Source organism: Taudactylus pleione, unplaced genomic scaffold (assembly GCF_031769625.1).
Source record: "Taudactylus pleione unplaced genomic scaffold, aTauple2 ptg000018l, whole genome shotgun sequence".
NCBI lineage: Eukaryota > Metazoa > Chordata > Amphibia > Anura > Myobatrachidae > Taudactylus > Taudactylus pleione.
Window position 1 is genome coordinate 5757271 of NW_028284420.1, and position 24809 is coordinate 5782079.

At 41.6% G+C, this 24809-nt stretch overlaps 1 protein-coding gene across 3 annotated transcripts in view; it reads left to right on the forward strand.

Moving 5' to 3' along the window:
* The first annotated feature begins 612 nt into the window (after positions 1-612).
* STAT3 (signal transducer and activator of transcription 3) overlaps positions 613-24809 on the forward strand; it is a 133812-nt gene continuing 109615 nt past the window's right edge. For all 3 annotated transcript variants that reach the window (XM_088442455.1, XM_088442453.1, XM_088442456.1), the window contains exon 1: positions 613-748. The gene's annotated coding sequence lies outside the window, so the exon portion shown is untranslated. The remainder of the gene's footprint in view (positions 749-24809) is intronic.

A 24809-nucleotide genomic window follows, 5' to 3' on the forward strand; every position in this document is an offset into this window, starting at 1 on the left:
GTATATATATATATATATATAATATATATATATATATATATATTATATATATATTATATATATATACATTTTTTTTTACAATTCCACTGCATTTCGTTATTCTTTTGCGTCATACTATAAAGCTGTGAATCCAGTGCATTACCTATTGCTTACGTCATCTTCGTTTACATAATGACGTTTCTAAATTTCACGTCACGCTGCCAGGAATCCTCCTGATTTCCAGCAGGCTGTTCCTTTCTGTGACGCCACGCCCTATGCAGATCATGTGCTTACGTCTACTGCTTTTGAGAGGGGGGATAACTATGCGTTTGGCACAGCCAAACTGCAAGGGGCGTCCTAAGACCAACAAGTGGGCGGACTCCTGAATAATAAATTTAAGGAGGGGCTTTACCTCCTTAAACATATATTGGGAAACCAAGTGGGTGGGGAGTAATATTCATACATAAGTATTAGTCAAATTGAGAACTTGCATGAGAGTGATGTTATTGGTCCAAGTGTTGATGCGTAGCATCTGCCTACAGATGGACACTGGGCGATTACTGGACGCTGATTGGCGGAGAGGCGCTATAGCGAGTGTAACTTGGGCGGAAATTGCCGAAGCCCAGCGATGATTGACAGGTGTGGGCGGGGACTGAGTGAGGTGGGTCAAGTAGCTTCCGGCCTTGGTGGCAGCGACAGCGTAGACGGTGAGACTGCGTCAGACAAGTGCGGGATAAGAAGAAGCAGAAGTTGTCGGAGGCGGAGATAGGTGAGAGTTGCTACTTTCCTACATGTCTTATCAAATGTGATCTATTCATGCGGTTCTGGGCTATGTGTGCGGCCAGCAACACGTGTACACTTATCTAACAGCGAGAGACGCATATAATGTGTAGTATATATGGTATATGCATAGCGCAGACCTAGGGAATGTGTGACTCTGTTGTGACATACAGGTTGTTGTAGTTCCATCAAACTCTGGGAGCCACCGTTGCATCTTGCAGACCTAGAGGCGCTATATACGCTTCCCAGAACAGTAACACACACCATTTACTTACAATCGTGCAATCCGTGCAGGTTGTGTCATTGTACTAGGAGTGTACTCCTGACAATATTGTGTGGTTAATAGCTTTGTGTAGTGTCTGCTGCTAGGTAACCTGTGACATTTCAGCTAAAACTCAATCAATTTGAAATTGATTTATGTGGCATAGTAAATAACAAACATGATGATTACTTGGAATCATTGAAAAGTGTAGTGTGTTCCTTCCAATATGTCTGTACTTGCACAGTGGACACAATATGCTTGCTCCTATCGCCACTTTTTATTTTTGTAACAAATTCTAATAAGGTCTGAATAAATGTTTTGTACAAAAACACTATTACAATTACTTTGCAGAGTGGGTTATTGTTATTGGAAAATCAGTGTGAAAAGATGGGAACAGAGCATTGCTTGAGATGCTAGGAATGGTAATGTATTGTTGCTACACTGTGTAACATGACATAAGCAGTATATTTATAGCCATACAATGTCCTATGTTGCTCTTAATATGGCACACATGGAGAAATATCTTCCTGTATTGATCCACTCTAGTGTTCAAGAGAGATTAGAAATTGGAGCTGATAAATCTATGACCTCTCATTTTTTTTTTTAAACACCTTTGTCTGTGATGTTGTGGATAGTACATGATTTTGCTATATACATAGTAAAGGGTTGTACAATATGTTGGAAAAAAAAACAAACATTGATTTCTCCCTGTCCAATAGTATAAAGTGATCAGATGCATTTTACTTTGTGGTAATCAACCTCCCTATAAGCAGGAAGGACATGTCAACTGTATTCACTCTTGTGATATGTGGACACAAATAGTACAAAAAAAATACTATAGCTGCTGTGATAGTTTTAAATCGTCTTGTTACTGCACTCTATTGCAAACTCATCTACACATTTCAGCTCTTATATTCTTTGCAAATGTTTTGGTTTCACACTGCTGAACCGCGATGGTTTGCCCACTACAATTCAAGGGGCACATCTATCGGAAAGTCTGTGCAAAACTAGAATGACCTAACCTCCAACCACAGACGCAGATCTTGTTTATTTAAAAGTGCAGGACAAGCCCTGATCTCCGTCACCCCTGGCAAATGGTAAATGCAAGTTTTTTTTTTTTTTTTGTAGGCTGAAAATGACTGATTACCTTTCCACCAAATACCACAAAAATATGCCTACTCTACCTATTTATATCCTTTTAATAATCTCAATCCTTAAAATGTTGTCTCTAGAGTGTTTTACAAAATCAAACTTAATTAAGTCCGCCTTGTCAATCTACCAATCCTTGTCATTTGACAGAAATCTAAGCACAATAGCCCACATCATGCTTGCCTGCTCCCCTGGAATGTCTGGGAGACTTGCAAATTTTACGCAGCTATCTCGGTATTTTCATTTACATAATTGTGGCATTAAATAGCGTGGGCAGGGACACCTCACCATGCCCAAAGCATGGACCTAAAATGACCAGTATTGCCGAAATCAAAGTTTGCAAATTGGGGTCTGCACTGCATCTCAACTGTTGAGCATTTTGTAAATAATACCCAGTGACAGTGCTATTAGCCTCCATTAGTGCAGGCTACCGTACATTTCAGTTTCTATACAAGTGGCTGAGAATAGTTCCAGATGTTTTTTCACGTGACAATTTCTTTTTGATTATATATACTTTATTTTTTATTTTTTTGTTTTTAATTACTTTGGGACCCTTCTATTCTTTTTAAATTCATATTAGCCACCTCAAAATTCTGAAAACCTAAACTGAAAAAGTAAAAGAAAAAACATGTACAGTGTAAAATAAAGTGGGTTTTGTGGCTAAATTGGATAAAGATTAAGGAGGGGAATTCCATTTTGCGTGAACGATGTGATGTTCCATTCCTGAACGTCACTTGTATGCACATTTCTAGTTTAGGGGCAGATTCAGCTTAGTGCAATGTGTGGAATTTTAAGGTTATGTCCACTTCTGTGGACCTTTTAAAATTTGCATATCTTTGGTATAACCCAGTGGTAGGCAACCTGTGGTACGCCAGCTGTTGTGGAACTACTATCCCAGAATACCCTGACAGTTTTATCATACCCTAACAGCAAAGCTGTGCCAATGCATGCTGGGGTGTTTAGCTCCACAGCAGCTGAAGTGTTGCCTACCCCTGGTATACCCAATGGAGTACTGTTCTCAAATTGAAGGCTCTGTCTATTTCATCAGTTGGTAAGATCAATCTATAGCAGAGTGTATTCTTGAACATACCTCACACTGCAGTTTTGAAATTTGCTTGAAATCATGCAAGTTCTATAGACGGATGTCTATGGGAGAGCGTTGCCTTTAGCAGTGTGTAAAACCACTCAGTAAATCTGCTCACTAGACTAATATTACATGATGGTCAGTAAGTAATGCAAGTTTCTCAAACTTTTAGTTGCCTATTTGTGAATGCTCCTAGTTCTGCATTTTAGACTGTGTGTACCCAGCGACAGCACGATATATTGGGCGGTCCGTATTCACTGCACGATCTGGCGTACGACCCCCCCCCCCCCCCCCCCGATATTTCGTTCCCCCCCCCAGCTCATTCAGAAGTATGGTGTTGTCCACTGGATCTTCAGAATGGCCTGGTCTGCAGGCAGATCTGCAGATACGATGTACTGAAGCACAGAATAGTCCGTACACACTGGACGATTTGTGATTCCCATTCGCCTCAAAACGACATCATCCAATATATTGTCTAGTGTGTACCCAGCTTTACTATATTAAATCTAGCAAATTGGCAGAGGGCCTGATTAAAAGATTTACGCAATGCATATAGTTACAGAGTTTGAGCAATTGTTTGCCGTTGTGCATACGCGAAAGCCGCACTGTGCACGAGCAGTGATTGTTGTAAGATTATGCTCACACAGGATTCAATCGCCAAGTGAGTGACAAATAGTCAGCGTTTGTGGGAGGTAACGGGGAGTGGCTAAAGAAACGCTGGTATGTCTGACCATTCAAATTCCATTTCATGTGCTTGAATAAATTAGTAATTGCAATCTCCTTCACGTCATGATAGCGCTCAGCATGTCAGTAGAGATGCAGTGTTTGAGGCAGGTCAGACTTTACTCAGAAGCTGCGCGGCTGGCTGATCTGCGACGATGTTACCAATGTTTACGTTGTTGCACGTCATTGGATGGATATGAGAAGGCAGCAGTGGAGTCATTAGCATGTTTTCACACTTGTGCTCCGTGAGAGAGATCTCATCTGTGTGCATTAGCGTAATCTCTGATCAGGGCCATTATGTGGAAAATGATAATTTTATTAAGTGAGAGGCTACGATGATATTATAATATAGTGATTTTGTGGATAATTTGGAAGTTGTTGATCTATAGGCTTTATTGATATTGGAGAGACTCATAGTGGCAACAGTCTGCATGTTTGTACAGTCATTAGCCAGCCAAACGTTGTGTACCAGTTAATCTGTCCAGGTTTGGTCAGGGTCACTTTGTCAACATGCTAGAATGTATTATTATTATATTTGTCTTTTATTTGGTCTGCACATGGGGGATAAACAGAAGACCCATTCAACTGTAACTAAAAAAAAAAAAAAAATGCAGACAACAGATATATAATTCAATAATACAAATCGTACAATGACCAATCAATAACTATTTGACCATGTGTAAACAGAACATAGAATTCAAGATCCAGCTATTGACAGGACATTGAGCATCATTTACAATTTGCACCTGCATGAGGTAGGCCAATGGCTGAGAACTACAGGTGGTATCAAAAGTAGAGGAAGCAGCCCCTGGGAAGGTCTATAACTGCTACAAATAATTGTCCTAAATAATTGTCCTAAATGTTATATTCCCTATTTTATAGGTAAACCGCCTGGTCCCTAATCAATATAAATTGATGAATCACATGGTATTGATTCTACACCTGTTAAAAGATAGTCTGCTGACTTTCCCTCATCAGTTTGCAATTGTTTTAATGGAAGAGGGTGTATGGGTTAAGTTGCCAGGTACATTGTTTTCTCACCACTGTAGTGTCACAAGCACAGCTTGCAGTTAAATGGTTTCCCATATATCCAGATCAAATGTTCCCTGCATAAGTATCATTAGATCCATTGTCATTGAAGCAGGAGGTTCTCAAAGCTACTTTTCATATAAACTTGGTCATACTGCCCCACACACCTCCATAATGGTTACATAGAATTAAGGTACTAGCCTACATAAAATACTGTTATCCATTATTCCTGCCTACACACTAGTTCTCATTAATCTTCAAGCAAGTGTTTTTGAGAGGACACCCTGAAAACACATATAAAAAGGTACTTTTTATTGCCTTTGATTCAGGATTCTGTTCAGTTGCATGTTTGGTAAAAAAAAAAAAAAAAAATCTTGTGCTGCTGCTATTTCTCTTTATTTTATTTACTTGTTAGATTTACAGATCCACTCTTCAGGCTTTAATACCAATAGACTGGTGTACATTGCACAGTGGCACTGTGAAAAGCATTCCTGCCCCACAACACTAAGGTCACAGGTTGATTGTGGTCTGGGCATTCTGTGTGAAGTTTGTATAATCTCCCTTTATGGGGGTGATTCATTTCAGCGTGCTGTTAGGGCGACTAAATTTATTTTTTCTGTGACTAAAGTTCTGGCCACAGCCTGTTTTCTGGCTTAGCACGGCGCCAACAGGCTCGCGCCCAGCACTTTAATTGGAAAATGCCAGTTCTTGCAACTAAACACCCCTGCTGTAGTCGCGAGAACCGGCATTCTCCGAGTTATCCGTCCAATCTGTCTGGTGGGATGGAAAATCTGGTCCGTTTTCCAGTGTTTGCTCCCATACATTACCAGATTTTTCTTACCACTAGGCAGATTGGACAGCTATATCCATCAGTATGTACGCAGCCTTAAGTCAGACTAAACTTTGAGGTGAATTGAATAGCTCCAAGACCAACTTCCTGGCTCTATTTAACTCATTCTTAATTGAATCGCCACATAATGTGGGTTTGCACTTGGTATCCCAGTTTCCTACCACAATCCAAAAATACACTACTATCTTGTCTTCTGACAAAAAGATAACCCTAGTGTGTTTATCCATGTTGTAGGGAATATAGATTGTAAGCTCCACTGGTGTGAATGACTAAAAGTATTTTCTGTAAAGTTCTGCATAATGTGTGTGCTATATAAATACTGTAATAAATAAATCAGGGTTGCCATAGAAGAGTTAAAGGGCCCATACACCTAAACGACCAGCATAAGATCAGATGAATGATACGTTTTCCCTACGATTCTCCCGGAGCTCCCTGGCAGTCCCTGCAGCATGTTTGTTGTTTTTCTAGCACAGGATCAGTCGTAAGATCGATCCTTTGTCTCACGGGCTCATCAGGGAAACAGTCATTGAAATGCCACACGATGGATCTCATGAACAAAATAAACATCACGATCCTCATACGGATACGATGGGCAAGATGTGCTGCACATATGATCAGAAGACACGATTGTACGAACAACGGGAGCGCGCATCGGATCGAAAGTTACTAAAAAAAGACACGATTTTCACAAGATCCATCTTATGGTTGCTTGAAAATCGTGTAGGTGTATGGGGGCTATTACTGTGCAGATGGCATCTACACATAGGGACAGATTCAATGAGCCAGGAACTAGGTTGCACAACTTTTTACCATGGGTAAAACCTGTGACCATGACTTCTTGCTGTTCAATTAGATATCTGCAAAAAGTTATTACATGTATTACTGGAAAAAAAAATTCTTTTAGTTCACACTTTGAGTACTTGATAACTATGAAAAGCTCGTATTTTAATGTAAAATGGTCAGGATTTCATGCAGTACCTCTTGTACACCCCTAATTAAAGAATGTATTTAGAGGTGTTTTAATAGTAAAATACGGCAATAAAGATATGCAATTTTCCATAACAAGCAGAAAAGGGTTGAAGCATGAGATGCTTATATTGATGGGAATTGGGTTTTTAAACTTGCAGATGGGAGTTACAAGTGTTTTTTTTCAAAATATTTAATAAACTTGTATGTATACTATTAAAACTCAAAATAGACTTTTAAATGTGCCACAAAATGCGCTAAACCCTTTTATTTGCTGAAATATATTTGTAGGCTATCCTTTTTCCTTCATTAATTAAAGTTATAAAAACCAACCATTTGACATCATATAACTGCCTCCAATACTTGGCTTATGGCCAGTAACAGCCTTCTACGCTGTCCTGCTATTTTATTAGCCACTTTACAGGATGATTTCCCCACACATTCATGCACTTCATAGTTTACACACCGCAGAATAAACGCATGGCAATTGCGCTATGCCAGCTACTAGCCATTTCTAATGTAATTTTTTTTTTGGCAAAAAATATCCCACCATATGTGCGGATAATTAATGAAGGACTTCACATTATGGACCTAGTGTCTAATTGCATCTGCCCCATAGTGGAGGCAGTTATTTTGTGGGCTGAGTTATTAATTAATAAACATACAGTATATCTTATAACTTACAGTGGACAGGAATAAACTGCTGTTCTGATGATGAAGCAAAGCTTCTGTTCAACTTAAAAAAAAAAAAAAAAATCCTTAATGCTGTATCATTCACAATTGTCTAGTCCTGCCTAGACTGCTTCTTAAGTAGACATCAGTTTTAAACTAAGTGTTTTTCCACTGCTGTTGTAAAGCACCATAACCATGTTATTTAAAAGGTATATGGAAGGCGTTCTGTGTTGTGCACACTGCGTGGGTTACAAGGACATGTGGATGTTCCTGTTCCCTGTAGGCAGCATTGCTTTCAAGATTGAACTGAGCCAGTAGATCATCTTTACAACTGTGTCTGAAAAATTGCTGAGCTAAGGCATAGGAGTGGCTTTGTGTAGTCTGGACCATGATTTTAATGTAATCACACTCTGCTTGAGAATATCCTTGTGCCAAACACAGCCTTACTCATTATTACTGCCCAGATTACAAATAGTTAAACAATGATTTGACAGTTCTCAATAAAATTTAACCTAGAACATGTTTATATAAATTTTTAAATATTTTTAAAACCTCATTCTGATTGTTAAACACATATGGGGGGAGTGGGGGTTGGTTTCCTTTGACCCTTTTTATGCCCTACAACTGTGTAGAGACACACCCATATTTTAAGCCTTGAAATGGACTTTTAATATTTTACCTAACATTTTAGGGGTGGGCAATAAGCAGCCCTCCAGCTGTTAAACTACAAATCCCAGCATGCCTTGCAACAGTTTTAGCATGGCCAAATATCAAAACTGTCAGGGCATGCTTGGATGTGTTGTTCTACAACAGTTGGGGGGCCGCTTATTGCCCACCCCTATATGTTATTAATCCTAGTTTTCGTATAAAGAAAGGAGAGAAAAGTTGAGCTGTTTCTAAACACTGATTTTGCTATTAAATTGTACTTACAGGGTCTAATTGAGCAAACAGAGGAGCAATTGGCACCATGGTACAACATGTTGCGCTGCGGGGGGCAGATATAAAATGTACACACATTTATAGTTGGAAAGGGTCTGTCCTACCTTAGTATATCACAGCTGGCCAGTATTTGTTAATGTACATGCAAAATCAGAATTTTATCTGCATGCAAAAGAAAGAAATGTAATTTCATCCCTTGCAGTGCAACATGGTTTATTCTATTAGTAAAGTACTAAGGTTTTTTTTTTTGCCTTTAATCTTAACTCTTAATAACCACAGTGGGGTTTTTAACCAGTGATATATTCTTGCTTTGTACAATACTGATTCAGCTAACACAACGGCTAACTTTGCTGCGAATGGATGATGGGTACATTTGTACAATTACATACGGTTTGTTAGTAAGTCATACTTTTGTTAGTTATTTTAAGTTCCATTGAATGGAGTGCTGTGCATTCTCATATCCAGCAGATTTAGGGGGGGATTCAGTTCAGTGGGAAGTGCGGTGCTGCGCACTAATCCACCATTTACGGTAATGCCGACAGCGCAAGTTTTGTAGTGCTGGCGGGCACGATGTGGGCAATTAAATTCCCCTCTTACTGTGTATTTGCTGGAAGTTTTATGTGTATATGCCTTGTGGGGAAGGGGGGAACTTGGTATATGCATACAGTAGGTGGTTTCTTATGATGTAAAAGTATCATAAAGCTTCTTATGTGTCTTACAATTAGTCAATGTGGAGTTGTTTGTTTACAGGAAGGGAAAGTGAGTTACTCGGACAAAAACGTCTTCCTCTGTAGATGAGAGGAGGGGGAGATACTGTACATACACACTGTGTGGGCTGATTACATCACTTGGATGTCTCACAACAATGAAGTAATGACTTCTTAAATGAAAGGATATTTAGATGTTAAATCCCATGTTTCTTCTCTATTAACAGCCACAAATTTTAGGTTAATTTATAAAGCATTATACCTTACAAGGTTTTATGTTATGATGGATGATACAAACATAATATGAAGGTCATCAGCTTTTATTTCTATGATCTGCTTGGAGTGGAGGTTTCAAAGTATTTACCAAGGATACATTGTATGTCCTTGTTCAGGATTTAATTAACAAAATGGTTTAATTTCTCATTTGCTGTATATAAGTACAATAAAATGTTTCGTTTTTTTCCCCCCCTCAAATAAGAATACTCAGCCCTCCCCATAATGCCATCTAATTTTGCCCTGTGCAGTTACCTTGCTTCTGTATTCTATATCCACTTTGTGGTTTCCCTTGCACTTATACTGGATTAACTTTAACGTGTGACATAGCTGCTGTATATATTATTATTTATTTATATGGCGCCACAAGTGTTCTGCAGCGCGCAGTGTTCGCAAATACACAGTATAGCACGTATTTTACCCGATATTGAGCACTGGGGACTCACTTTTATAAAGTAGCTGGGTCCCCGGGGACGCGCTGTGCTGTGACCAATCCCTGACAGCTGGCTGCAGCACAGCGCATCCCCCTAAGAAAGACACAATGCTGTCTGTTTATAGCAGCCAATGAGAGTCAGACTCTCATTGGCTGCTGCTGTGGAAAGCCGTGCTGGGATCAAGTGTCTGATCCCAGCATCGGCACAGCATCCGTGGCCAGCGCTGGGACAGTGTGTTTGTTCCCAGCGCCAGGTAAGCCATTGTGGCGGGTACCTGGTGAAGGGACCGCCCGGTCCCTTCCACCAGCATCGGCGGTGGAAAAGCTTGGCTCCAGGCGCAAGCTAAGCGGTGCTCGCTGCCCGGAAGCCAAGTAGCGGCGGTTGTTTGGCACTGGCCGTGAGACAAACGCTGCTCGCGGTCCAGCAGCCAATAGGAGGCAGACACGACGAGCCAATCGTGGCTCACAGCGTCATAGTCCCGCCCACTCGCGGCGTCTTGAATTGGACTCCACTGAGTGGGAGACTTCAGCCTGCCGGAGGAGGGGAGGAGTGAAGACCTCCCGAAGAGAAGAGCGTCGCGGCAACAGTTCCGGCGGCAGCGCAAGAGGCCCGAAGACGGCGTGATCAAGGAGGAAGAAAGGAAGAGGTGGTGCTGCTGGCCAGGACGGGCCAGCGGCACGAGAATGAAGCTGAGGACCGGAGAGGACTGTGGGGGTGGAAATAAAAAGATCTAACAAAGCTCCCCCCCCCCCCCTGCAGCCTCTTCGACCGTACAGGTATGTGGCCTTGGGCCACCATTATTTAACCCCTCCCTAGACCACCAGGGTTGTCAGGCACTAGGCCCGTGGGATAAATTTGGGCAATAGGCCTGTGGTTATATAGGTGGGCACAAGGCCTGGGCTACATAGGGGGCATTAGGCCCAATTGAAGGTATCTGCCCCACAAATAGGTGTGAGTGAGTGCATTAGGCCCAGGTCACTAAAGGGCAAATAGGTTGGGCACTGCATAGAAGTCAACTATTGGGGGCACTGCATAGGGTGGTTTACTACTGGAGGCAATGCATAGGGGGACTACTGGGGGTAATGCATAGGGGGATTACTACTAGTGGCAATGCATAGGGGGTCAACTACTGGGGGCAATGCATGGGGGGGACTACTACTGGGGGCAAAGCATAGGGAGTCTACTAGGGGCAATGCATAGGTGGACTAAAGGGCATTAATGTGCGGCATAATGTTTAAGCTCCGTGCATGGCTTTGTGGCATCATTTGTAAGGGGTTAGGGCAGGTCTGAGAGTTATATGGGAAGCTCTAAAGCATAAATTATGATGGTACCCAGAAATGGTCAGGTAGGACCCCATTTTCTTAAAGTGGACGGTCCATTGGACCCACATATTTTGTCACTCACCGCTATCACTGGCGCCTGACAAAGTGCCAGTGACTTACAGTACAATACAATACAGGACGAGGACAAGAATATTATACATTGCTACATTAGCGACCATAACACCCATATAAGCAACAGAGCAAAGCAACCAAGTGTTAGGTGCCCTAGTGGGGAGTAAGAAGTCGATGAAAGTAAAGTAAGAAGCACAAGAGGGTAGAGGTACGTGCTCGTAAGAGCTTACATTCTAAAGGGAAGATATATGCTTATGGAGGAGTGCTTTGTAGTAAAAGTGGAATCCAATTTCTAAATTTCTTATCACTACATATCTCACAATAGAATATGTGTTTATCAATCAGTTTTTGCCTGTTTGAGTTATCATAAGTATCCACCCATTTTCCCATTATGCACTTAAACTTTGGTTTAAAAGGGCTCAATTCAATTCAGTGCGCTGTTTTGTTGGAGAATGCCGGTTCTCGCGCATTAAACATGGTGTTTAGTGACGAGAACCGGCATTCTCTGACTAAACTGCCCGGCGCGATGCTGTTTCCACGGCGCTAAGGGCCGAAATAGCATTGCACCTGTAGTGGATGCGAGAAGAAACCCTTAGTCGGGGTTAACAGAGTGCTTAAGTGAATAGCTCTGGGAGCTTCTTGCCGGCGCTAATTAGTTTGCGTTCAATTGAATCAAGCCCATAGTCTTGAGGGATCGAATCATTATTTGATTACATTTTATTTGTATATAATTTAGTATTCCAGTTGATGTAAATATTTTTAAAATCTGTGTTGGGTCCCTCTATATTATGTTTCTGAATTAGATCCTACTGTTATGTGTTATGTTTGACAGAAACCAATACTTCTCATCTCGAGTACTATCGCTACCTTGTAGGATGGTGTTTAGAGAACAAGAGTATTGGGTTGCTTCTCTGTTTCAGTGATTGAAAAATATCAAAATAGAGGGCAAATAGGGTGAGCAAGATAAATATTGGTGGAGAAACTTACTGCAGTATGCAAGATGCCTAGGATTTAGAAGCTATTTATTCCATCAGAAGCATACATCAACACTTGAATTTGAAAGGTCTAAATTTGGGGAATGGGGATAATTCTTTATATTCCACTGTAAGAAATTACAAAGTAAACATACCAATAGGTTAGAATACCATTTTTTTTTTTATTTATATATAGATATATATCTATATATAGTGTGTGTTTTTGATGACTATTTCAACATTCAACTATTTAGTTGCAACGTGGGCGATTCAATTGTTTTTTATCTTGCCGATCACCCATCTAAAGTGACGAGAGTTCAGGGGTCCAAATGTAATTGTTTTTGAGTGCCCATGCCTTTTCAGATATGTCTCGCCCAATAGACCAAGGTTAGCCTCCTAAAACGTGTAAACCCATCTAAAGTCCTAGTTATCGTGCCCAAATCCAGAACTTTTCGTCAGTTTTTGTTTGCCACCACAGGAGGGTGTCTGTAATTTAGGGAGGGGGAAAGAGGAGACCCTGAGCGCTGGTGCCAATAGGGTGAAATTAAGGTAGAATCACTCCATGTTAGTAAAGCGAAAGAAAGTACTTTTTTTGGGGGGGGGGGGGGGGCGCGGCACGAAATTCTACGTAAAATATAACTTTTATTTATTCCATATAACAATCATAGGAAACGAGATGCGTACAATATTATACACACAATATTTACATAAAACATATATAAAAATCACATCAAAAGACACATCAGAGAGTGATCAAATTTCTATATAGATAGATAGATTCAATAATCCGAGGTACCAATACCAAAATACAAGAGAAACTACCACTCATTAATTCTGATGTGGCTAAAGCCAAGGTGAAGTTTTAAGTAAGTATATATGTTCTATATAAGGGAAAAATATCCCTATATCTCTAAGACCAGCACAATCCAACCAGATGAGTAAATAGCAGTTCATGATATATAATCTTCTGAGGAACAAAAATTAGTAAATAATCAGAAATAAATCAGATCATAAATCCGGACAAATTTGTCCACAAATTATCATATATCATTCATCTCAATGTTGTATATTCTTCCTGCATCTGAGAAGTAAAAAAATCTATGTATTTTCAGACTTGGTGCAAATCTTTATAGCAGTCAAAATTGTGAATCAATACAATTCACTAGTCTGAATTATTTATAATCACTGTCCTTTTTCAAAGTGTGGTAAATGCAATAATTAAATACCAAAGTTAATGTATCAGGTTAGTATTAAAGGGATAGTGATAAATTCTGTTCAGTATAGTATGGTGCAAGTGGCTGCTGTATCCCATATACCAACAGAGCTGGATTTAGACCTCATGGGGCCCTAGGCAAGATACCAGTTTGGGGCCCCTTTCCCTCATACAATCCATAACACTAGATGTGAGTTCCTGATTCATGCATATATTTTTTTTTTTTTTAGTTTTTCCTCCTTATAATCAACTTTTTAAAGCTTTTTTTTTTTAAAACATATTTTTATTGTAAAACCGCAATAAACAATATAACATATTGATCAGAAAATGACAAGACATCAACAGGACCACAACAGTGATGTGCAATACAATGTATCCATGAGGAACGTAACAATACAGGAATTAAAATGGTGGTTCACCTGAAGACAAGGTTTCTTCATTATACCAGGCTGTAAGTTGAACTGCAGCTCGAAGCGTGTCTTTAACCTGAGGTGTTAATGTGTGAACATATGGGAGCCAAATATTAAAGAACTTCTCTGCTTCCTTGTCTTTATTAAGGGATAGTTCTAACCAATCCATATTAAATAGGTGCGTAATTCTAGGTTGTAAAAGACTGAGTGTTAAAGTGTCAGTGGATATCCATTGAGATAATATTGTTTTTTTCGCAGCTGCTGCAATCTTTGCTAGTAATAGACGGGCACCTCCAGGGGCACAGGATGATCCAGATGATGGTACAATATCCCACATAGCCCACTCGGGTGTTAGTTCAAAGGCAATTCCCAACTTGGTGGAAATATAGGTGTGTACCGAGGACCAGAACCTCTGTACCTCCGCACAGTGCCACATACAATGCATTAGATCCGCATCAGGTTGACCACATTTAAAACAATTTGAGTCTGTGGAAGTACCTGTGATGAGTCTTAATTTGGGGGTGAAATAGGCACGATGCAATAATTTATACTGCATTTCCGCGTATGAAGCCGAAATTAATTGCTTATTGAGTCTAACAAAAGATTTCAAAATGGTGGATAGGGGTATGTTAGGGAATGTGGAATGCCACTTGGCAAATCCCACCGTCTCCACTTCCAAATTTATTTCCCGGCGTATATAGGTGTATAGCATAGAAGTGGAAAATGACATAGAGAGGCAGCGAGACAGCACATCATCCAAACCATTTTTCCCAGGTATAATGGGAATTTTAGGGAGTAAAGTATTGACATAACTACGTATTTGGAAATATATAAATAAAGGGATTTGGATACAGGGAAATTTTTCCTGTATTTGGTTATGAGAGTAAATAGTCATTGTGGAGAGATCCAATAATTGATATATGTAACGCAATCCCTGTGTGTTCCAGGTTTTGAAAGTCTGTGTTAGAAAACCAGCATCAAACCCTGGGTTATGGCCGATAGGAAGGAACAAGGAGACATTGGGAGGGACTCTCATTTGAGTTCTGGCTCGGCGCCAAGCCAAGCATGTAGTATGTAGTAGTAGATTTTGTGCTACGTGAGGTGGAAAGGACAAGGGTCGTGTGTGTAGCAAACTAGCTAATGGCATTTCAACACTAAAAGATTGCTCTATTAGCGTGTCAGCAAATCCATTTGTTCCCCTAATCCAGTCAATTGCGTATCGGTAATTTGACGCAATAGCATAAGATTTTAAGCAAGGGAGATTAATTCCGCCTAAAGCAGGTGGTTGTCTGAGTTTGAATAATGAAATCCTGGGTTTTTTGTTCGCCCAAATGAACTTGCTGATCGCTTTGTTAATCAATTTTAAATCAGATTCTAAAGGAAGCAAGGGGAGCATCTGAAAAAGATATAAAATCCTAGGAAAAGATATCATTTTAATTAATTGACATCTACCGAGATATGAGAGTGGGAGATGTTTCCATTTTTTAAAATCTAAAAGTGTACGTTGTATTAAAGCAGGGAAATTGACTGAGTATAGGGCGGAGGGATGTGCCGGGATATTAAGGCCTAGGTATTTTAGAGTTGTTTTGGCCCATTTAAATGGGAAAGAATTTTTCCAGTTTTTTGTGACGTCCGAGTGTAGGGCCAAGGCCTCTGTTTTGTTATAATTTATCAAAAAACCAGAGATAATATGGAAGTCTTTCAGGATATGAAGGAGTTTAGGTATGGCAGAATGTGGGTTCTCAAAATACAGTAATAAGTCATCCGCATACGCGGAGACTTTCAAAGTGTTATTTCCGATATTTATTCCCTGCCATTGTTGACATAGCAAAAAGGTGCGGATAAGAGGATCTATAGCCAAGTTAAATAATAAAGGAGATAGGGGACAACCCTGTCGGGTTCCCCTATGTAGTCTAAGGGATGGAGTATTCAGGCCGTTAACTGTTAGGAATGCTATAGGGGTGTGGTATATTGTTTTGAATAATGTAATAAATTCGGGACCAAAATTTTGTAGCTGGAAGATGCGCAGTAGGTGGTTCCACGACACCCTATCAAAGGCCTTGTCAGCGTCGCAGCTGACAAGGAGCGTTTGGTTATTTCTCATTTGGTGAGATTTAGTTAATCCTGCAATCAAATGTCGGACGTTGATCACTGAGTGTCGTCCTTTCATAAACCCAGTTTGTGCGGTGTGTATGAGATGTGGCAATACTAATTGTAAACGTTGAGCGATAATACCAGTGAGGATTTTGAAATCCTGGTTGAGCAGAGATATTGGCCTATATGATTGGGTCAGCGTAGGGTCTTTCTCAGGTTTCAAGAGAAGGATAATTCGGGCCTGGTTAAAGTCTGGTGGTGTTGAGGTTCCCTTCAATATTGAATTAAATAAGGAAACTAAATGAGGGGTTACAAGTGGATTTAATATTTTGTAGTACTCGGCACTAAGGCCATCTGGGCCGGGTGTCTTTCCGTTGGCCAGGGACTTGATAGTTAGAGCAACCTCCAACTCCGAAACAGGAGTTGTTAGGGAGTCGCGGGCCTCTTCAGAGAGGGAAGGTAGATTAGCCTCTTTCAAAAAGTTCATCCCCAGAACAGGGTTATCATCCTGTGCGGAGTATAAGTCTGTGTAATATTGTAAGAAAGAGGCCGCAATGTCCTCGTTGGTATGTAATGATCCTAGGGGACCTTTAAGAGAAAGAATGGGAGAGGATGTTTTCTGACTTCTCACTATATTAGCTAGCAGTTTGCCCGCTTTATTTCCCCAACGGAAATAGCGATGTTTCTGGAAATCTAGATAATATTGGGCTCTTTCAGTGCACAATGTGTCATATAAATTTTTGTTATTCAAATAATTCCGCCGTGTCTCTGTGTTGTTATTTTGCAGCATAATGGCATACGATTGTGATAGGGCGTTACTCAATTCCGTGAAACGTGTGTTAAGTTTACGGCGTTTATGGGAAACATATCCCATAATATGCCCTCTCACTACTGGTTTAGATGCGGCCCAGAACAATGATATGTCGCCAATATGAGAAGCATTATCATTATTATAATTAAGAAATTGTTGTTCTAAGTATTTTTTGAAGTCTGGAGAAGTGAATAAGTATGAGGGGAATCTCCAATTGAAGGAAGATGTTTTGGGGGTAGATAGTTGTAACGTGAACCATGTAGGCGCATGATCGGAGATGACTATGTTTTCTATATGAGATGTTTGAATCCTATTAATTAATGAGCTTGAGACCAGCCAGAAGTCCAATCTAGCTGAGGAGTGATGGGGGTGGGAGTAAAACGTGTAATCACGTGCTAAGGGGTGGAGGTGTCTCCATGGGTCTACTAGGGCGAGGGATTCAATTAGTAGTTGTAGCGTTGGAGATGTGCTGCCCCGCCACTCACCGGATGCTCCCGTTCTGTCCAGACTAGGAGAAAGAGTAGTGTTGAAGTCTCCTCCTATGACGAGGGCGCCTTCTGCCCAATTCTGGAGTCGGGCGTAGAGATCGGAGAAGAATGCATTGTTGTGACCTGTGGGAGCGTACAAAGTGACAAGCGTGATTAATTCACCTTCTAAATTCAGTTTAAGAAAAAGAAATCTGCCCCCGGTGTCCAGGATCGAGTCTACAACTGTGTATTTTAAAGATTTATGGAAAATCACCAGCACCCCTCTTTTTTTAGATGTGAAAGATGCAGCTGTATAATCTTTTATCCATGAGTCTCTAAGAGTATTAGGGTCACCCTGTCTCCAATGGGTCTCCTGTAGCACTGCTATGTCAGGTTTAAATTTTTTAAGTTGTTGTAGTATTTTACGCCGTTTAATCGGGGTGTTTAAACCCTCTACGTTCCAAGTTAAAAATCTTATGTTTTTTTGTGTTTTAGTGAGATCAGCAATAGAGTGAGACATTGTGTTATCCTATACCTGTTCTGTAGATCAAAAAAATGAACCATCGTAAAGAGACCATCACGCTCTCAGTCCCAGCATGCAGAGAGCGCCTGCAGTAAAACCTTGAAAGTGCCATTACAAAAATACACATAACACAAAAACAAAAACATGACCTGCCATAATGTATGGAATATAACAAACATAATGCAGTCTTACAATTTTTGAAAATTTTAAGAACCAAAAAATAAGGCTCTACGGGCCTATTTAAACCCAGTGAGGTATAAAAGTATCGATAATTGAAAAAAAGAAATAAAAGAAAATAAAAAAGGGGATATGAAAGAGGAGGAATGGTAAATGTGTAAAAGGAAGGGGAGAAAACAACAAACCAGAGATTATCTTGACAATTCTGCCGTTGACGTTTAGCAGTTGTTAAAATAACCAGAAATCTTGAAAACAAGCATAAGATATATATTTCCAATAACAAACTCTCCATGTTTGCGATAGGAGACGGATTTGTACAATTAAATGTATCTTCTTAAGTCACGATATCATTTTGAGGAGTGATTTGGTCAGTTAGAGAGTCCAGGAAAGTCTTTGCAGACGATGGAGAATCGAAAAAGTGTTGTTTGCCGTTATGTAGGACTTTCAGCTTCGCAGGGTACATTAATGCAAATCTCAGTCCCAGATCAAATAATGCTTTACAAATAGTAGAGTATTCCCTTCTTTTCATTGCTACTTGATACGAGAAGTCCTGAAACAACAACAATTTGTGTCCCTGATAGGTGAGGCCTTCTGATTTGCGGTAGGCGTCCAGTATGCGAGTTTTGTCTAGGTAGTTCAACATTTTCATTATGACAGGCCTAGGTCTTCTCTGGTCAGAAGCACGGTCAGGGCCTATGCGGTGAACTCGTTCTATGATGAGGGTATTGGAAGAAGCCGAGCAATTGAGCTCAGAGGGTAACCATTTAGAGACGAAATCCATGAGATCTCTTTGCTTAACAGATTCCGGTAGGCCTATTAACCTTAAATTGTTGCGGCGATTCCTATTCTCTAAGTCTTCCAATTTTTCCTGCATAGCAGAGATCGCTGATTCCTGTGTACGTATTACGCTTTGTGCCTCTGTTAGCTCATCTTCAACATTGGAGATACGTTGTTCTGCTTCCGTAAAGCGTCGACCATGTTCCTTAAGTTGCGAAACTGCTGATTCTATAGCTTCTTTGAGGCCGGACAGTTTTTTGTCAAGCAAGGGAGAAAGAAGCTCAGATATTTCTTGGGCTTTAGCTATTGAGGCGGTACTAAATTGAGTCGATTTAGAGGTTCCGTCCAGAATATTGTCAGCTGGAGGTGAAGTAGGAGAGTCAGGAGATGATGATGGAGCTACATTTTTGTCTTTCCCTTTAGTAGTTTGACCTTTAGGTGCACGCTGTGGTCTGGCCACAAACTTCTCCATGGTATAGGGATGTGATGTGCGATTTAATCAGGAGCCACTAGGGGGAGCCCCAGGTGTTCAGGATATATATGACACTGGGTCTGTAAATTAAAACTTATAGTATGGCTTGTGAGCACTATCTTTGGACCAGACAAGACAAGATCACAGTATGAGGACCCAGCAACACCACCCTGCTCCCTGGTGTGAGCAGCAAACAGAGAGGATTGTGAAAGGAGGTAAGCGCTTGCTGCAGCAGCTTAATCAGGTCTCAAAAAATGGCGGCCGCGGGTGATGTGTGGCCAGCGGGGAGCTTGTAACTGAGGGACGTCCCTGAAACGGTGTCCAGGCGTCCCGCTTGTTCCTATGGGTCTAATAATAGCTCCGGTGGCTGTTGCTGAAAGTGGGGAGGGGAGAAATTATGCCCGGCCGCGATCCAAGATGGCGGCCGCGGGCAGTGCCGCTTTTCCAATGCGGCTGTACTCCGGTGTTGTAGGGCAGTGCGGGGGGCCGGGGCATGCGCCGCTCTTACCCGCGTTATCCTAGAGACCTCAGGGTGGCTTTAGGTGAGGCAGTGAGTCTCTCCGGCGGCGCTATGTCTCGGCTATATGGAGCCGGCTTGGGAGCCCATTAAAAGTGCGGCCAGGTCGTTTGGTCCGCCCACCGGAAGTCCTTTTTAAAGCTTTTAATGAAATATTCTCACTAAGTACAAAGGGGAACATGCAGGGAGAGTAGCTGCGGTAAGCGCTATCCCTGCGAGTTTTATATTCCCGGCAAATTGCAGACTTCTTTCACAGAAGTGAAAGACAGCTCCCGGGGAAGCTGGCACTGGGCATGCGCGCAGTGTCAGCTTCCAAAGCCGGCTGGAGGCTGCGGGGGAGAAATCTAAAGCTCTCCTGCCCCTGGAGCCTCCATAGGCTTACAGTAGTTTACACCATCTGAAGAGGTCAGATCGTAGTCCCCATTGATAATAATAGGGACTGCGTTCTGTAGCGCAAATTAGCACTTTGCAGTAGATTTCTGTGAATCGTCCTGCATTGTGATTTATTACATATACTATACATGACTGGAGTGGCGGTAGTAGCAGATGGGCCCCGGTGGTGTAAGGTGGTGACAGTGTCTGGATGTAGAGGAAGGTGAAGGGGGCAGAGGAAGATGAAGGTGATGGGGCAGAAGGTGACGGGTTGGAAGCAGAGGAAGATGAAGGTGACAGGGACTGGACATAGACTAAGGTGATGGGGGCTGGGAATGGAGGAAAGTGATGGGTTGTAACCCCAAAACGTTGATATTTTTAATCTTTCGTGGGCACATCCCCTGCACCAGGATATACACAGACTGGGTGGAGGGGAGGCACAAAACATATTCTTTCTCCTGGGCCCACCACTCTCTAGTTCCGACACTGGTGTGGTGTGTGTGTAGATGGATAGATAGATATGTCTGTGTGTACGTGTACATATATATATTAGTGTGTGTGTGTGTATATATTTTAGAATTTTCCATCTATATCCGAGTGACATTTTAAAAACTGTGAATATATCACAGTTGGTGTCACTATGGCAAGATACACATATTCATATCATGGACACACTGTAAATATATATAATATATATATATATGTGTGTATATGATATGAATACGTGTATATTGCCATAGTGACACATGCTGTGATATATGCACAGTTTTTATAGTTTCATGCTGCTTATTGCAGACTCGAGAATACCCTACCTGTCTGGCTGCTGTGCTTTGTAGTTGCTGGCCTGGGATCCTTCTTGCCTGTCCTTCTGCTCTGCGGCTTTGCTGGGTGATGCCACATATTGATGCTGCTGGTGGGTGGCGGGCCTGGTAGAGTGGCCCCAGGCCATGCTGAGGTGGGAAGCGGCAGGACGTAGCCGAAGCAGCTGGGTTCCGGTGACCCTGCGGAAGTGGACCCAGCGACGTCGGTGCAGGCACACAGTCACTCACTGAGCACTGCAGAGTGCACACAGTGCAGCGTGGAACTCTCTGGGGAGTGTAGGCGGGACAGCGTGACGTCATGACCTCACACGGTACTCGCGCAGTGCTTTTCTGGGAGTGCTTTCATCGGGCGGATTTCTTGGGGCAAAGGTGCCCGTCCACAGGCCCCTTGGTTCCCGCCGGGCCCTAGGCGAGCGCCTAGGTTGCCTAGTGGGAAATCCGGCCCTGTATACCAATGTAGTTTATGGGGCATGAGCGGACCTGCCTCCTATACCCTGACAGTATGAAGAAAGATATTGGCATCTGCTGTTTATCCTGTCTTCCTCACTGAGTCTGATGAAATCGGTGCAGGTTCCTGGTGCTGTGTCCATGCCGAGAAAGGGGGTGGGGGGGGAGAGGAGCACGTTCTAATAACTGCCCGGGCTTGCTGGAGGGGCCTGGCGGGGCCCCTGGTCTCGCGTCCCCCTCCCCCCCCCTTACATCAAAGCAGCCCAGCACATGCTGCTGTGTGCTGGGCTGCACTATGAGACTGCTCGCAGCAGTCTCCTATGCCTGTGAGGGGAGCGATCACACTGATCGTGCCCCCACTAGCTATGTACCGGGCTGAGGGGCTCACAATGCGCTGAAAAAATATATTTGTTTTCTCTAAGGGGGCATGGCCATGCCTCCCATGATTAGACCATGCCCACTTCTTCCCCCGGGCCCGGTGCGGCTGTCGGCGCCCCTGAATGAGAGTGCTAATAAACGAATACAATAATGAGATGGAAAAGAATCAATCCTGAATGCTGCTGCCCTATATATGAGACAGTCTCAGTGAATATATGGTGAATTGTTCAGACCCACAGGAAGGAAGATACGGGGAGAAGGCTGGTGTGTGTGTATATCACTTTCACCCCACTGTTATCGAACACAGTGCAGTGTGTGGCCCAAAATTAGTGAGGTAATACACCCAGCGAATCCCTGAAAAGGAAAAGATACCTGATACTGAAACTGCTATAGTGGTGGTGTGCTGTCAGTGGAGTCCCCGCGTGCACAGCGGAGGCTCCGTGATAGACGCGTGTTTCCTCCCATACTCCAGAAATATACTGGTAGGTGAATTGGCTCCCAACAAAAATTAACCATAGAGTATATAGGAAAGGTTCCTGGACTGCACACCCTGAATATATATAATGGGAGGTGCTACCTGATGAGACTAATTGTAGGCACAGAAACAGACAAATCTCAGGTGCACAACAAAATTTTGCAATCAAAAGAGGTTTTTAGCATAATTATGGCCAATGTTATGGGCCTACCCACCATATCCAGGTAACCTCTTTAGGGTAGGTTCCTAACATACTAGGGTTCAAATCCAGAGCGCAGGACACCCCCCAAACTAGCCCAGCTAAGCCTCCCCAGGGCACCGCCATAGTAAGAAAAGTGCACTGTAAAAGAGATAGTTAATAGCAGCCACAGCTGCATATAAAGAATGAAAATAAAGTGAAGTACATGTATAATAAACATTGAAGGGTTAAAATGTGTTATAAAAGAAAATGTGTTATATGCGGTGACCTGAAACAGATCAACCAAAGCAATCCAGGGGGACCCACGCCCCAAAAATGAACCATAGTTTGTATGTGTGTGTGCATGTGGTAGGGAATATAGATTGTAAGCTCCACTGGGGCAGGGACTGATGTGAATGGCCAAATATTCTTTGTAAAGTGCTGTGGAATATGTGTGCGCTTTATAAATAACTGGTAGTAATAATAATAATGGATTGCAGTGGAGAAACTCAACAGGTTATGTTTTCTTTAATTAGTAAGGTGAGTAGTTCTATTTTGCTGGGTCCAGTGACTATCCTACAGACAGAGATCCTGGAAACATTACATGGTGCCACTTGAGGATCCCCTTTTGAAAATCATGAACATTTATTGACCAGCAATCATTCTAATATTAGGTTATATGCGCTTCTCCTGATATAATGTAAAATGTCAGTTTTTAAGATGCATCATCTTTTAAACAATTTTTGTCCTGTTACCCTTCCTGTCTTAAAAATAACAGAAATCCGACAAAACTGCTGTTGCAATTCCGTTTTCTGCCCTTATCGCGGCGGAAACAGCCTCACGCCAGACACTTAAATCGGAGAATGCCAGTTCTTGCAGTTAAACACCATGTTTAAGGCGCAAGAATGGGCAGTCTCCGACATAACAGCGCGCTCAATTGAATAGCTCTTGGAGCTCCTTCCTGGGGCTATTCAATTCATAATGAATTGAGCCCATTGTGGGACCTTCTTTGTCTGGAGAACAGGATGACCTAGACTTGTTGTTATTGGAAGCCATATGAAGTTAATTGTTTAATAATGATGTCTCTGGCATGGAGTAGACCTTACATGAAGCCATATGCTACAGCTATGTGTAGGTGTTTCATGCTTTTCTGCTGCTTTGCTGAAAATTTCCCTCTTTACAACCACAAGATCACCATATTGGTAGCTGCTGTATAATGTTGACATTTGAAGAGGGGGGATTTTAGCTTCCACAGCTGATGTAGTGTTGCATCATTTATTTCAAACATGACATGGCTGGATATGTGTGTGTTTGTGTCTGCGAAATGATCATTATTGTTGTGAACATGTGTCCCCTTGTACCAAATTGCAACATTATTTACTGAAAAAAAAACCAACAGTTTTTCTATCTTTTAGTCTCTCCAGAAAATTGTTTCTTTTTTTTTCATAAATTTTAGTTTTTTGCTTTGTCATTGTGAGATGGTAACATTGTGTAATGCTTATTAAGATTGTGTTTTACCTGTGACTGTACCACAACATTAGGGAACCTAAATTGAACAGTCCAAGTTTGCTCCTAGGCCATTCCATGTGACGGAATGGGACATTTAGGTAAATTTAAAATGAAATCCCATTCCATGAATAAGGTTGAATAATGAATCTAAAACTGTCTTTCTTTTATCATAATCAGTTAAAGCTTAAAGTTGATTCTAATAAAATTAAAAGTTAAAAAAAAAAGTTAAATTTTTAGGTGTTTTTTTTTTGTTCAATGGGGGTGATACAATTTAGCGCAATACTGAATAGCCCCGGGAAGGAGCTCCCTCCCAGAGCTATTCAGCATCGCGCTGAATTGAATCGCCCCCTATGTACTTGTGATGGAACGGGACTCGGGGGGGGGGGGGGGGGGGGAAATACAAAATCCTTTCAAGGAAACATAACATTAAACTTCTGTGAAATTAGACAGGGCTGGGCTCTGATTTTTCCAATGCAGGGTAAGCAGACCCAATGGTTTAATAATATATTCATCTAAATATTTGTGCGTTTGTACCAAAAACAAACAAACAATAGTTTTGGCGACTGAGTGGGACATCCGGAGTGACTGAAAGGGGCCTATGCATTTTCATTGTCTAATGTAGCATTAACGCAAGTCACACAGTTAATTATTTTATATATTAGTAGTAACTGTACTAAATTATGTGTGCAAAAAATTATTTGAGTCATAACAAACCTTTTAAACTTACTCTTGAAATACTGCTATTCTTGTGCATTTATTTCCAATAGTAGCTAGCATCAGGATTAGCATTTACAGAAATACTAGTGTTAAAACATATCCCTTTACCAGTATAGGGAACACTGTTATTTTAGACCAAATTTACGGCTTTTGCAAATTTATTTTTTGTCCGTTTGGTTTCACTTTCATGGAATGGCCCAGCTCTCAAGTGTAGGGAACATTTTTCTGTGTCCCTT